Genomic DNA, 16,546 nt, shown 5'->3' on the forward strand with positions numbered 1-16,546 from the left:
CCTGTAGGACGATATCGTGAGCTATATGCCCTTCTCTGAAGAATGCGGTCGCCGACAGTTCCCTAAAAGCTGCATATTCTGCGCCAAAGCACTACAGTCCAAGGACGAGCAACCTGAGCCCAATCACTAATTAGATGATCAAGACAAACAAGCATCCACCCACGAAGATTCTCATGACCGAGATCCGAGCACCGCCAACCCTCAAAGGACTTTCTAGTAATCTCTCTCCTTACCATTGGATCTAGAAACAACCATAAAGGGAATATTGGGCCAGAAAGCCCATTTCAAGTAGGACCTATAGGTAAAAAGGTATAAATACACATTGTTCTATGCATTGATTACACATTAAATATTCTATGAATCCTCTAACATCCCTAGCACTAACTTAGGCATCGGAGTGCCTTTTGCAAGCACCCATGCGCCGTCCTCGGAGCCTCACCGGAGAAAGAATATTCATCTCGACCGTCCGACACCAGAGCCATCCAGTAGACTTGTGGAATACAATTTGGTCCCCTAAGAACAATTGATGTCCCAACCACACCTAAGTGTACAGCCACCAATGACCCTTTGGGCCGGATACCCTCCATTATAGTATGCGGCCACCTATAATTCTCTAAACCGCATACCCTTCACCAAACCTAAACGTCCTCCCCCACGACAAGCGGCCATCAGCGACCCTATAAGCCGCAGACAATTCCCTAAAAGCTGCATACTCTAAACCAAAGCACTACAGTCCAAGGATGAGCAGCCTGAGCCCAATCACCGATTAGATGGTCAAGACAAATAAGCATCCACCCATGAAGATTCTCATGATCGAGATCCAAGCACCGCCAACCCTTGAAGGACTTTCTGGTAATCTCTTTCCTTACCATTGGATCCAGAAACAACCATAAAGGGAATATTAGGCTAGAAAGCCCATTTCAGGTAGAACCCATAGGTAAAAAGGTATAAATAGCACATTGTTCTATGCATTGATTACACATTAAATATTCTCTGAATCCTCTGACATCTGCACTGACTTAGGCATCAGAGTGTCTTTTGCAGGCACCCCTGCGCCGTCCTCGGAGCCTCATCAGAGAAAGAATATTAATGTCGTACGTCCAACACCAGGGCCGTCCAATAGACTTGTGGAATACAATTTGGTCCCCTAAAAACAATTGATGTCCCAACCACACCTAAGTGTATGATCACCAATGACCCTCTAGGTCGGATACCCTGTAACGGATACCCTCCATTATAGTATGCGACCACTTGTAATTCTCTAAACTGCATACCCTACACCAAATCTAAACGTCCTCCCCCACAACAGGCGGCCATCAGTGACCCTATAGGCTGCATACCCTGAGCTACATGCCTTTTTCTGAAGTATGCGGCCGCAGACAGTTCCCTAAAAGCTGCATACTCTGCACCAAAGCACTACAGTCCAAGGACGAGCAGCCTGAGCCCAATCACCGATTAGATGGTCAAGACAAATAAGCATCCACCCACGAAGATTCTCATGACCGAGATCCGAGCATCGCTAACCCTCGAAGGACTTTCTGGTAATCTCTCTCCTTACCATTGGATCCAGAAACAACCATAAAGGGAATATTGGGCTATAAAGCCCATTTTAGGTAGGACCCACAGGTAAAAAGGTATAGATAGCACATTGTTCTATGCATTGATTACACATTAAATATTCTATGAATCCTCTGACATCCCTAGCACTGACTTAGGCATCAGAGTGTCTTTTGCAGGCACCCCTGCACTGTCCTCGGAGTCTCACCGGAGAAAGAAGATTCATCTCGACCGTCTGACACTAGAGCCGTCCGGTAGACTTATGGAATACAATTTGGTCCCCTAAGAACAATTAGCTCCCACCGTGGGGTCCGAAGAGTATTTTGCGAGTTCCCAGCTCTTTCACCCTGACACAATGGTATCTACAAGAGGCAAAGGAGCCGAAGTCCCCACCAGACGCACCACACTTGAGATGGGGGATGCCGGCCCCTCGTCTAACATATCGTGCATCCTAAAAGCCCAAGCTAGGATGCAACTGGAGTTCGCAGAGTACAAAAAGAGGAATGCGGACGTATTGGAAGCCCCAAGAGAGGAAAACTCCCAACTCAGGAGGAGGATTGAAACAGACAAGGCAATGGGAGGGCCCAGACCCGTACCATCCAGAGCAGACCCCTCTAGCACTAAGGAGGAAAGTGAATACAGACCTACAGGCCACACAACTGGTGGCAACTACAACTCTTTCACCTCCAGAAGAAACCGCAAACACCCATTCGTTGACAGAATTATAGAAACACCACTCCCTCATAAGAGGAAAGCACTGACTGTCACCTACGACGACACCACCGACTCGAATGAATTCATATTCGTTTACACCAACCAAGTCACCCTTTCCTGTGTTGTGCAAATCTTTTTTTCGCGCTTAGAGGATCAGCATTGGAGTGGTTCATGAGCTTACCCCCATACACCATAGACTCTTTCAATACTCTCACTGCTACTTTCACAACCCAGTTTGACACCAACCGTCGGCACGACACCTCATTGCTGTCTCTTCTAAACCTCAGACAAGAAGAAGGGGAGTCCCTCCACACTTTCATTGACAGGTTCGGTGTGATCGCCATGAAAATCAAAGACCTCACCCCTAACCTAATCTTGCACTACATGATACTAGCACTAAAACCTAGCCCCTTCATAGACGAACTCGCCATGCGTCCGCCGTTGGGGAAAGAGAGCATCGACGTTCATTCGAGTTAAGGAAATGCGACATTACCAAGACAAAATCAAACCCCCCAACCCAAACGGAGACAAGAAGGAACAACCGAGACCCATCTGCACGCGACCAAACTCGCCCCAGAGAAAGAAAACTGGCCAGATAATCCAACTACGCCCCCCTCAACGCCCCCAAGTCCTGCATCCTCGATGAGGTCTTACAAACGACACTCATTCCCCCACCCAAAAAGTTCCAGAACCCGCCCAACGTGGATTTAAGCAAATACTGCCACTACCACTAAAACAATGGCCATACAACAGAAGAGTGCGACACCCTCCAGGACAAGATAAAGGACCTAGTGCGTGCCGGTCACCTACGACACTATGTTAGAAATACCACAGAGGGGAATCCCCGACCCCAATACGACAGCGGAAGGAAAACCAAAGAAATGAGCCCAGGAGAAAACCCAAAAGGAACCAAAACATCGAAAGAAGAAGGGAGGAGACGCGACAAGATAGGAGACGCCTAGAAGACAGGCCTCCCTTGAGAGGGACGATCAACACCATTTCTAGAGGATTCGTAGGAGGAGGATCCTCCTCATCTTCGAGGAAAAAGCACCACAGGGCCGTCCAATCGGTTCACGCCGTATCCAGAGGTCCACGAAGAAGAATGCCACCAATAACTTTCAGTGATTCTGATTTCTGAGGGATAGATCCCAACCAAGATGATCCTGTTGTCATAACCGTGGAGCTCGAGAATTTCGCAGTTAAAAAGGCATTAATCGATCAAGGCAGCTCTGTGGACATTATCTACTAGAAAACTTTCCAGCAGCTCCAAATCCCCGCCGCAGACTTCACCCCTATTACTAACCCATATATGGTTTCTCTGGGGAGAGGGTACCAACGCGAGGTTATGTGGACCTCCACACAACCTTTGGTGAGGGGAGACAAACCAAAACCATCCCAATTCGCTATCCCGTAGTAGATGCCCACACCTCTTACAACATGTTGTTGGGACGTCCCTCCCTAAATTCCCTCGGAGCCATAGTCTCCATACCACACCTCGCTCTAAAGTTCCCTTCCGCATCAGGAGACATCCTGACAATACATGACAATCAGAAAGCAGCCAGAGAATGCTACCTAGCCAGTTTAAAGCTCCCTTATCCCCCCCTCACGACCAACAATATAGAAAAAATAACAGCCCAAACAGCCACAACTCTCCAAGCAATAGACCTAGACCCTAGAATCAACAACGAGTCAAGGATAGAACCAGTTGGGGAAACCAAACCCCTCGCCTTAGGCCAACCAGACCTTTATCTACAAATTGGAACCACCATAGAAAGCCAAGGAGAGAGAGAGTCATCAAGATACCCTCAAACAAAACTCAGATCTCTTCGCCTGGACAGCGGTAGACCTTCCAAGAGTCAACCCCAGAGTTGCCGCACACAAACTCTCCGTGTTCGTAGAAGCCAAACCAGTCTCCTAAAAGAAAAGAAAGCTAGGAGAAGAACGGAGATAAGCGACCAAATCCGAAGTAGAAAAACTCATAAAGGCAGAATTCGTAGGAGAAGCACAGTACACCACTTGGATGGCCAACGTCGTTCTGGTTAAGAAATAAAACGGCAAATGGTGCATGTGCGTCGACTACACTGATCTGAACAAGGCATGCCCTAGAGACGCCTACTCGCTGCCCAACATAGACCGCCTTGTAGATGGAGTTGCATGACATGACACCCTAAGCTTCCTAGACGCATATTCAGGGTATAACCAAATACCGATGGTACTAGGAGACGAGATCAAAACCGCCTTCATAATAGAAGAAGCCAACCTTTATTACAAGGTTATGCCCTTCGGGCTCAAAAACGTTGGCGCAACCTATCAAAGACTGATGGACAGAGTGTTCAAACCGTTACTCAGAAACAATGTCGAGGTATATGTTGACGACATTGTAGTCAAATCCCCCAACCCCACCCAACATGCCCTAGACCTCACCAAAGTCTTCAATGCCACACGAAAATACAACCTACGCCTCAACCCAGAAAAATGCACTTTCAGCGTCGACGGAGGCAAGTTTCTAGGTTTCATGTTAACACGACGCGACATTGAAGCCAACCCTGAAAAATGCCAAGCCATAATAGACATGCGCAGCCCCAACAATGTTAAGGAAGTGCAAAGGCTAGTCAGAAGGTTAACAGTCATTGCTCGCTTCCTACCAAAGCTCGCAGATAAAACCAAACCTATGATCAACCTGCTGAAGAAATCCACCAAGTTTGAATGGAACGAAACATGTCAGCAAAACTTCGACCAACTAAAACAAATATTAGCCACACCCCCAATCATGAACAAGCCCCAAACCAAACTGCCCTTGCTAGTGTATATTGCAGCATCCCCCAACGCCATAAGTGCGACACTCGTCCAAGAACTAGACAGCACCCAACAGCCCATATATTTTGTCAGTTGCATACTTCAAGATCCCGAAACTAGATACCAAATGGTAGAAAAAGTGGCCCTCACACTGATCACAACGACACGATGCCTCTGACCATATTTCCAAACACATCCAATTATCGTAAAAAGAGACTACCCCATCCAAAAAATCCTCCAAAAACCCGATCTAGCTGGAAGACTTTCATCATGGGCAATCAAATTGTCTGAATTCAACATCCAATACGAGTCACACGACCCCATTAAGGCGCAATGCCTAACCGATTTTGCAAATGACTTACAACAACAACAACCCTAGCTGGAATTGTGGACCATGCACATAGATGGCTCATCTAATACTAATGGCACAGGAGCAGGCATCGTCCTCGAAGGCCCAGGGGGCATACTCATTGAGCAATCACTCTGTTTTAACTTCAAGACATCGAATAACCAGGCTGAGTACGAGGCCATTGTCGTAGGGCTGCACCTAGCCTTGGAGATGGAAGTCAGGCACCTCCTATACAAAATTGATTCCAAACTTACCGTCAGGAACCTCACAGGCGAATATCAGGTCAAAGACGACCTCCTGTCATAGTACTACCACCTAGTGATGAACCTAGTTGAAAAGCTGCAAGAGTTCAAGATCGAGCACGTACCTCGGAGCTGCAACGCTAGAGCCGACCTCTTATCCAAGCTAGCAAGCACTAAAAAGAAAGGAAGATACAAGTCCTTGCTACAACAAACACTTGCCTCCCCTTCTATCTAGACACAGCCAGAGTGTTTCGAGGTCACCATCAACGAAACGTGGATGAGCCCATTCATCACATACCTAGAAACAGGGGAAGTACCCATAAACCAAGAAAAAAGGATGGATCAGAAAGGCAGCAAGGTACACATTGATAGCCGGAGAGCTCTTCAGATGAGGTTTCAGCAAACCACTGCTCAAATGTATCACAAACGATAAAGCGTCTTACATCATGCAAGAAATCCATGAGAGCAGTTGCGGATACCATTCCGGCCTCAAAACAATGGCTGCACGCATCCTACAAGCCGGGTACTTATGGCCTACAATGGAACACGATTGCACTAACTTTGTCAACAAATGCAAAGCCTACTAGAAACACGGACCCTGCTCCCACCTACGCCACGAAGAACTCTACCACATTTTATCACCATGGCCATTTTCTAAGTGGGGTATGGACATCGTGGGACCCTTCACACCCGGTAAAGGGCAAGTTAAATTCCTCCTGGTTGTAGTCGACTACTTCTCAAAATAGATCGAAGTCGAGCCACTCGCATACATCACGGCCAAACAGGTTCAACGATTCGTCTAGAGAAACATTATTTGCATATATGGCGTACCACATACCATTATCACTGATAATGGTCGACAATTCATCGATAAAGGCTTGATGGAGTTCTACCGGAACCTCAATATCCAGCACATCACAAGCTTAGTTGAACATCCGCAAACCAATAGGCAAGCGAAAGCCGCGAACAAAGTCATATTAGGCCAGCTAAAGAAAAGACTCGACAGAGCTAAGGGAAAATGGCCAGAAGAGCTAACAGAAATACTTTGGGCGTACAGGTGCACACCCCAATCCTCAACAAAGGAAACACCTTACAGTTTGGTCTACGGTACTGACGCAATGATACAAGTAGAAATCGACGAACCATCCATCAGGAAAACACAGTTTGAGCACGAGTCCAACAAAGACTACATGAACACAAGCCTAGACCTATTCGTAGAAAGAAGAGAGCGGGCAAACATCCAAGATATGGCAACCAAACTACGTGCGGCAAGAAATTAAAATTCGAAGCTCAACCCTCAGTCTTTCCATAAAAGAGACCTCTTTTGGAGAATGGCAAGCCAGGCAAGGAAACATGACAGCAAGTTCTCACCAAACTGGGAGGGACAATTCCGCGTACTCCAAGAAATTCGCAATGGCACATACCAGCTAGAACAGCTATCAAGGGAACCATTTCCAAACACTTGGAACATTTCGCACTTGAAATTTTATTTCAGTTAAATGTATTCAGACCGTTGTAATCCAAGATGTACTATTTCCTAACCTGACATTTTTTACCTAAGGAGGGTTTTGGCCAGGCAGGTTTTAACGAGGCATCTATCCCCATTAATGAGAATTTCAGGATTACACATCAAAACGACATTAACGAACATCAAAATGACAATCACTACTTTAAACAACCAGGGCACGACAACATAAAACACAAATCGAAAGCATTCAAAATATCGCGTATCAAGATAACAGAAATATACCTCTACATTTTAAACAAATCACACATAAACATCAAGTAAGACAAGAATTAACCAAGAAGCTCAAACACATTTTCCATTAAACATCTAAGTCCGAATATCTATTTTTACAAAACCACGCACATCACAACCACATAACTACATACAAAAAACATGTTCGACGCCCTCGGCCCCAATTACTAAATAAGTCAAAAGTAAAAAACAATTTGCGTCCTAGGCCCCATTAACTAAACTAGGCTAATCTTCAACAACCTCGTCATTCGCCTCCTCGGCAACTTCAACATCTTCTGCTTCCTCCACCTCTTCGTCCCATCCTCCCCCTCTGGAACCACCCCACCAACATTAGCAGGAGGAGTCGTCACCATAGTATCTTCGTTAACCACAGTTGCTGCCTCGTGCTTGGCCTTAAAACGACTAATCCCCGCGACGTCTAGCATACGGTTATCATACACGTCCAAATTCACGATAAAGCGACAATCAATGACAGAAACCTCCCTATACAAAAAATCCGCCTGGCCCAAAGCCTTCTGAAAGCCATTGACATGCTCATTATACACGGCCTGTTGAAGACCATAAATCTCGTTGGCTGCCTCTTCCACTGTAGCATCCTTCGCAGCAGTCATCTCGTCCAGCTCAACCTGCTTTGCCTTCAGCTTCTTCTCCACACCCATAACACTCCCTTTCAACCTTTTCACCTCGACCTCTAACTTCCTCTTCTCATCAGCCTAGACTAATTGGTCACGATCCCTCTGGCTCTTCAAGGAAGCAATCTCCTCAGACAGCTTCTTCTTGTCCCCTACAGCCAATTCCTCTTGCAACATAGTAGCCACCCTCTTACTCAACACCACCCCGCGAGCCAAGTACTCGCTCATAGCTCGCATAATCAACATCGGAACCGCCTCCTCCACAACTGCTACCTCAGTGTCACTAAGCTTGATCACCACGCCCTTCCTCATCTACATCCTAGTTTTTTCAAAACCCCCAAGGGCCAGGTTAGTGAACCCACTAGAACCAACACCACCGGTCTTTCCCAACACTTTTCATCTTCGATGGAGCCGGCCTCTTACCAACTAGCGGACGATAAGTATCAACGACAGGACCAGCAAGATTTGGAGCCTGCGACTGACCTTCGCCCTTCGCTACATTTGCCATCTTGTCCTTGATCTTTGCAAACAAGTCAACTTCTCCACCAACTTTCTTCGCATGATGTGCCATCACACCTGCACAGAGAAATTTTTTTTCAGATTAGTTCAACAATAGAACAAAGGAAACACAAGAACGTACCGCAAAGATCGTTGCCCGGATTATCCGTTAGATAATAACAAACAACCCACTTCCCCGGCACCCTAATCGGTAACGTCTTTAACACATCCACCACCCACCGACTATCCACATCCAGCATCTCTTTAGTCATTGCATCCTTCTTAGTAGTCGAACTCGTCCAATAAAAAGGAAACTTAGGACGCCCTCCATCATCATAATATAACGAATGCCCGGTAGGAAGCACCCTCACACGAAAGAAACCGTCTTTGAACTTCTTAAAGGACTGAGTGAAACCATCCAGCAAGCTGATCTTAGCCCTCCCGACCAACAACAACCACGATAAGGGTTCCTTCGAACGAGTAACGTAAGAATAAAGGAAGCTCTCTAGAGTCGGCGACAAAGACAATGCCTTACAAATCAGCCAAAAGGCTTGTAAGCTTCCCCAACTGTTCAGATGTAGTTGCGTTAGTGTCACATTCAATAAACGAAGAACTCCCATGGTAAACTCGTCTAACAACAAAAGTACATGCAGCTTCGTGAACATTCAAGCATACATGTAAAAGAAGTCACCCTCCAACCCCTAACGAACATGGCACACAGCCTCCACAACACTCACCCACTCAATTGCAACCGTACTCGGGTCGGCCCCCCTTTCAAACAAATATATATTTATCAGCCAATACCGAAGGAGCCTAGACCATCGATACTTTGAAGAACACGTCCTAACTCCTTCAGACACCCACTCATATCCATCCTTCCTCGGCCAAAGTGATTCAACGTGCTCAATAGCCGGATCCTCACGTACCTCCCACTCCGTCTTAATGTGCAAAGATTCAGATGAACTAAAAAATTCTAACCTAAGACCCACAAAATCCGCCCCTGAATCGCCCGAATTAGAGCCACTAGAAGAAGTAGTCGACATACCTCACAAGTCGGACAACGACAAAAAGCAAAAAAGCAGAAAACAACGACCACAGTAAGCACAGAACAAAGCAAGAACTCCAGGAAAAAACTACAAATAAAGAGCAAATGAGCCACGCCCATATTTAAAGACCACGCTTGAACCTCCTCACCTTCACTTAAATCTCTCCAAAGCCAAAAGCCCAACCACCAAACAGGACAACCAACAGTCACGTCCTTTCAACACACCTAACCCCTGACCAAATGTCAGAACAAACATAGTGGCACCACTCATAAAGATAGCGGCCCAGTTTCGACGCAAAAAACATAGCGGCACTACTCACAAAGATAGCGACCCAGTTTCAACGCAAAAAAAAAAAAAGCGGCACTACTCACAAAGACAACAACCCAGTCAGACGCCACAAACGCAATGACACCGCTCAAACCACCCAAGGATAGCAGCCCAACTTCGAGCAACACATCACGACCCTGCTCACCCTGACCGTAACACGACCAGTGACAAAGTTAAGTCTATACGTCACTTCATTTTTCAAGACTGGGAGGCTGGTATGTCCATAAGGTACACGGCCAAAGGCCACAAATGAAAATTGCAAAAAACAAAACACAACAGCAAGGCACTTATGCAAAGTCTATACGTCACTTCATTCCTCAAGACTAGAGGCTGATGTCCCAACCACACCTAAGTGTACGACCACCAATGACCCTCTAGGCCGCATACACCGTACTGGATACCCTCCATTGTAGTATGCGGGCACCTGTAATTCTCTAGACTGCATACCCCGTACCGGATACCCTCCATTATAGTATGCGACCACCTGTAATTCTCTAGATCGCATACCCTACACCAAACCTAGACGTCCTCCCCTACAAGACGCGACCATCAGCGACCCTGTAGGCCGCATACTCTGAGCTACATCCCCTTCTCTGAAGTATATGGTCGCCGACAGTTCCCTAAAAGTTGCATACTTTGCACCAAAGCACTATAGTCCAAGGACGAGCAGCCTGAGCCCAATCACCGATTAGATGGTCAACACAAATAAGCATCCACCCACGAAGATTCTCATGACCAAGATCCGAGCACCGCCAACCCTCGAAGACTTTCTGGTAATCTCTTTGCTTACAATTGGATCCAGAAACAACTATAAAGGAAATATTGGGCCAGAAAGCCCATTTCATGTAGGACCCACAGGTAAAAAGGTATAAATAGCACACTGTTCTATGCATTGATTACGCATTAAATATTTTATGAATCCTTTGACATCCCTAGCACTGACTTAGGCCTCAGAGTGTCTTTTGCAGGCACCCCTGCGCCGTCCTCGGAGCCTCACCGGAGAAAAAAGATTCATCTCGACCGTCCGACACCAGAGTCGTCTAGTAGACTTGTGGAATACAATTTGGTCCCCTAAGAACAAATCATATTAAACATATATTTCTTAATATTATAATTTTTACATGTGATTGCAAAAAATTGGAAGATTGAAAAAATTGGAAGATTGAAGATGAGATCCAATATATAACAATATCTAAAAATATATCATAATATCTAACAATTTCCAATATAAAAATTTTATTGAATAATTTATTTATCAGATTTTATATTTTAAAAAATCTTTTTAATAAAATAAATAAGGCTTAAATACCTTTTTGGTCCTCATTTTCGTAGTGTTTGTTGCGAATGGTCCTCATTTTCACAGAATGTTTAAAATGGTCCTCATTTTTACCGAATGTTTAGAATGGTCTTCGCAATTCGTGTTTTATTTGGTCCTTTTCTGTAACGCCGTTTAAATCATTAACGGAGCATTGTACATGTGAAACGATTTGTATTAGGGTGTATTACGTGTACTGTACAAGTGGCTTAATTAGATATTTGGGGATAAATAAGTGAGCTAGAGTTTTGGTAGGGAATGTTTGGGTAGTTGGTGAGTTTTGGCAATCTTGTTTCTCCATTCCCAATTGGTATTGCTGCAATCTTCTTCTTCCTGCAATCCCATTATATAGGTATGTACGGTCCCAATCTTCTTCCTTTACCTCTGGTTGTAATCGTTGGAGGCAACCGTGTTGTATCACTTCGTGCACTATTGGTGGTTCACCGAGAAACGAATTAACCCCGATTTGTAGTTGCGGAGAGATGACTGCTTTGAGGATGGCAAGAACTCCAAAGAATATTGGTAGAAAATTTTGGGTACAATCTATTTTTATTTTTGTGTTAATAATAAATGGGTTTTAATTTTTGGTTTATTGATTTACAGAGTGGTGGTTCCAATAATGTGGGCTGCAACTTTTTCAAATGCTGGTGTTAATGAAAAGGATGTCATCATCATGACACAAATGAGGCAGATTAATGATTTGGAGAAGTCATTGAAGGTTGCTGAGAAGAGGCTGCAATTAGTAATAGGGTTCACTTGAGTTGTTATTGTATTATTCGTACTGTTATTGTGTGTAATCTTTTAAAGTCCAATCTGTTTTGTACTATTGTTAAATGAAGAAATGAATTAGTTTGATTATCTTGATATTAGTCCCAACATGTTCAAAATGACATCTTAATCTGAGCATTGAAGTAAGTGAAATTGATTTAAGTTTGGGAAAAATTAAATTGATATAAGTCTGGAAGAAGTTAAATTCATAACATTAATTCATCCTCATCAAAATGCACTACATCAATGTTTGGCAAAAGTGAAACTGAACGAAGTTTAAGGAAAGTCAAAATGCAGTACATCAATAATGAATTCTACATCAGACATTCTAAAAAATAACTAAGACGTTTGTAGCTGCTATCATGGCCTCCTCCTAATTTATAATTTCATCCTAAACTGCTAAGATGGTTCTTCTGGTGTTGGTAATGGTGTTGCTTGACTCTCTGCTTCATTCCTTGGTGGTTGAGTTGTTTGAGTTTCAGCAATTAGTGCATTCTCAGCAGTTTGGGCATCTGGTGCAGTCTCAGCAGGTGTTGCAGTCTACTCATCTACAGGCTTATCTGGACAATTGTTCCTGTTATGTCCAATCTGACGGCATATGCTACATTTTTTTCTATGACCTCCTTTGTTGATTTGTGTGTTATCCTTTCTCAACTCCCACTCTTCCAACCTTCTTTTTTTCTTGGGTCTTCCTGGTAAGATCCTCTTATGTGGTGGATGGATGTCAAGGTAGGGAGTTCTTTCCCATAAGATTTCATCATTGACTGGAAAGACGATGGATTGATATATTTCTTCATAGGTGGATCTCCTGAAACAGATTGGTATGAAGTCCTCAGCATTGACATTGATGAAATTCATTGTTGCAATAACATGGCAGCAAGGGATAGCAGTCAGAAGCCATTTCCTACAGCTGCAATGTTGAGCATCCACATTCACTGTGTACTAATCTCCAACCATGGATATGTGCCTCACTTCAAATATCTTTTCTCCTGACCATCTGCAAATATCATTACACATATCAGTACACGAATAAGTTGATTGTGTTAAAAAAAGACAAAAACCTAACCTTGGGATCCAATATTTGGTTAACTCCTTTTCCTTATGTAGTCTGTCAAGGACCTTTGGGCAAATGTTTCCTTCAAAAGTTGTAACCTTTTTTTCTCTTGGTGACCCACCTTTCCATTAAATAAACTCTAATTTCCTTGAGCATGGTGATTATGGGTTTGCCTCTTGCATCCACTATGACACTATTAAAAGCTTCACTCATATTGTTGACAATTGTGTCGCATATGGCTCGACCACTAAATCTAGACTTGGACCAGAACCTGCATAAATAATAGCGTCAGTATTGATATCAGGTATTTGTACAGAAATCAGGTATTTGTACAGTAGAGATACCTGGTATAGCAATAAGGTATCTGTAAGCACCAATATTTAACTCTTTAATACTTTTTCCCAAACTGTTGGGTGTGTGCTCCTAGTAGCCTTCCACATGAGTATCTTTAATTTTTGGCCAGAGAATCTTTTTCTGAAATTTGCATACAGATGCCTCATGCAAAACCTGTGCTCAGCAGTGGGTAATAAGTCCTGAATGGCAGGCGCAATGATAAGATTATTAGTACTTACAACATTAAACAAAAATTAATAAATTGAACATATATTAAACATACATTTTGTTGGTCAGACATAAAGGTCATTGTCCTACACACGTCAATACCTCCAAGATCACCAATAAGCAATTCCAAGAACCATGTCCAAGTTTCTTTATTTTCAACTTCCACAACAGCATATGCTAAGTTTCTTACCTTGTTGATGATGGTTAACTGGAAAATTGAAATGAAGAGTGCAATTGCAATCCAATGATGAAATTGCAAGTATTAGCTGTTTCCTCTGCAAATCTGAACTCAAGAAAGACGAAGATAAAGAAATTTCCCTAATTGCAAAATTTCCCCTAAATTGAAAAATTATGTTAATTAGCCACATGTACGGTACACATAACACACCCTAATACAAACCGTGCTATATGTACAATGTTCTGTTAATGATTTAAACGACGTTACAAAAAAAGACCAAATAAAACACGAATTGCGAAAATGAGGATCATTCTAAACATTCGGTAAAAATGAGGAACATTTTAAACATTATGTGAAGATGAGGACCATCCGCAACAAACACTACGAAAATGAGGACCAAAAAGGTATTTAAGCCAATAAATAATAAATCATATTAAATATATATTTCTTAATTATTATAATTTTTGAACGTATTGTATGAATGTGATTGAAAAAGATTGGAATATTGAGAATTAATTGTTAAAATGTAATGAATTATAACTATATCATGATAAATCTGTTTAATTCTCAATTTTTTAAAATCATAACCAATTTATCATGTTAAATTTGGCGAGTACACATGTATTATTATTGATATTGATATGTTATACTAAAAAAATCGAGCTAATATATATATATATATATATATATATATATATATATATATATATATATTTATTATCTGATTAGCAATCAAAATTAATTCTGATTATCAACAAGTTTAATTCTGAATATTCTGTTATGATTATTTTATAAACAATTGATTCTGAATATTTTGTAATGAGTCTTTTAATAGCAATTAGTGGGCGTAAGACATTTCACTCTGAAATTTCAATTACAATTTTGTAATCTTTTCTCTTATCAATATATTTTTTCGGATTCTATTCATGCTTGGGACGTGTTAGCCTTCCACTCCCGACTCTCCCACCCCTTTCTCTTTCGAATCCAATGAGCAATAACGCCTCACGAAAGCGTTCACGAAAGCGTTTGGCTTTGCCACCGGCGGAATTGCCGCCGGCTAAACAACCCTTAACCAGTAATGAAGAGGAGTTCATGAACGAGGACGTGAAGCATGTCCTTGCCATGCAGTTATCTAAGTGGACGCGTCCTTCTCTCTCCGCTGATTACGTAGCACAATCTTGCAGTGTTGGTGAGTATTTTCTCTTCTTTGTTGTTGGGGTTTAGTTTTATCATTGGTGAAATTTTATTGATTTGTGTTATGGGTTTCTGCTTTTATTTATAGTTTTTCAGCAGCTGGAGATTGATTATGTGATCGGGGAGAGTCACATGCAGTTGCTACCCAACTTGTCTGGACCTGCTGCCATTATCAGAATTTTTGGAGTTACGAAGGAAGGTATGATCGTCTTTTAGCTCTCTTCATGCCACAAAATTTGGTTAATATTTTAAAAAATTTTAATTATTTTTTTCATTAACATTTTTGTTAATTTAGTTAATGTAATAGTGTGTCTGAAGTAGTTATTATCCGGTTCCTTCATTTTTGAGGTTGGTTTTTTTTTATAAAAGTGCTGTAATTTTCTAAAATTACTGAAATAAACAGATTTTAAAAAAATACATCAATGCTTAAAGTTTAAAGTTATATGAAATTACGATTTTAAACTAGTAAAGATGATAAAATCGTAGTTAGTATGTACGACTTTTAATTTTATAAAAAATTCGTAGATCATAACTATGACTTCACTTTTTTATTTATATGTAATTTTAATTTGAATAATTATACATGACTTTATTTTTTTGGCTTTCAATTTTTAGTTCTTGATGTTACTTAGTGTGGATCATTGATTAATGTACTATTATTTCTTTTTTAAAAGAATCAGTGATTTAAATTAAGTCACATCAGGGTTCAAAAAGAAAAAAATGAGAATTAAAATATAATTATCCATATAATTTTATATATTTTTTATTTTGAAAAATGGAAGTCATATTTAAATATATATTTTTCTTTTTTATTTTATATATATTTCTTATTTTATAGTTTAAATTTTTTATTTTATATATATCATTGTTTTGATTAATATATTAAAACTAAAAAAATATATATACCATTGTTTTAATGAGTAAATCGTGTAAATATTTTAAAACAATATATGTAGGTTTATAAAAAATATCTTAAAATATAAAATATTGTTATAATTTATTAAATTAATATTCATATATATAGTTTAATAAAAAAATTATATATATAATATATAATTTTAAAAATAAAATTATTTAAAAATTTCATAATCAAAATTATTTTTAAATAAAAATAAAAAACCATAATTTATTTAAAAAATAAAATAAAAGAACTCAAAATATTATATTTAATTTATTAATCATATTATGAAAAAAATCTTAAAATAAAAAATATATGATTGTATAAAACTTAAGAAAACATTCAATAATCATATTATTAAAAAAAAATTTAATATAGAAAGATAAATTTTTGAATGATTAAGACTTTATCTATTTAAGTATTTTTTTTTTAAATCTGTCTATTTCAGTAATTTTAGTAAAACATTATACCAGTAAAATAACCTGATATTATTGAAGCATTGTCATATATAATTTTATTATTTTAAAATTTTATATAATTTTAAAATTTATCATTTTTTTTAAATTTACACCAACGGATTTATTTATCATAGCATCGTATGAAATTTATATATATTTATATTTAATTTAATTGTAAGTAATTTAATAAAGGCTGAAAT

This window comes from Vigna unguiculata, chromosome 2 (assembly GCF_037176805.1).
Source record: "Vigna unguiculata cultivar grain cowpea cultivar isolate G323 ecotype 2 chromosome 2, ASM3717680v1, whole genome shotgun sequence".
NCBI lineage: Eukaryota > Viridiplantae > Streptophyta > Magnoliopsida > Fabales > Fabaceae > Vigna > Vigna unguiculata.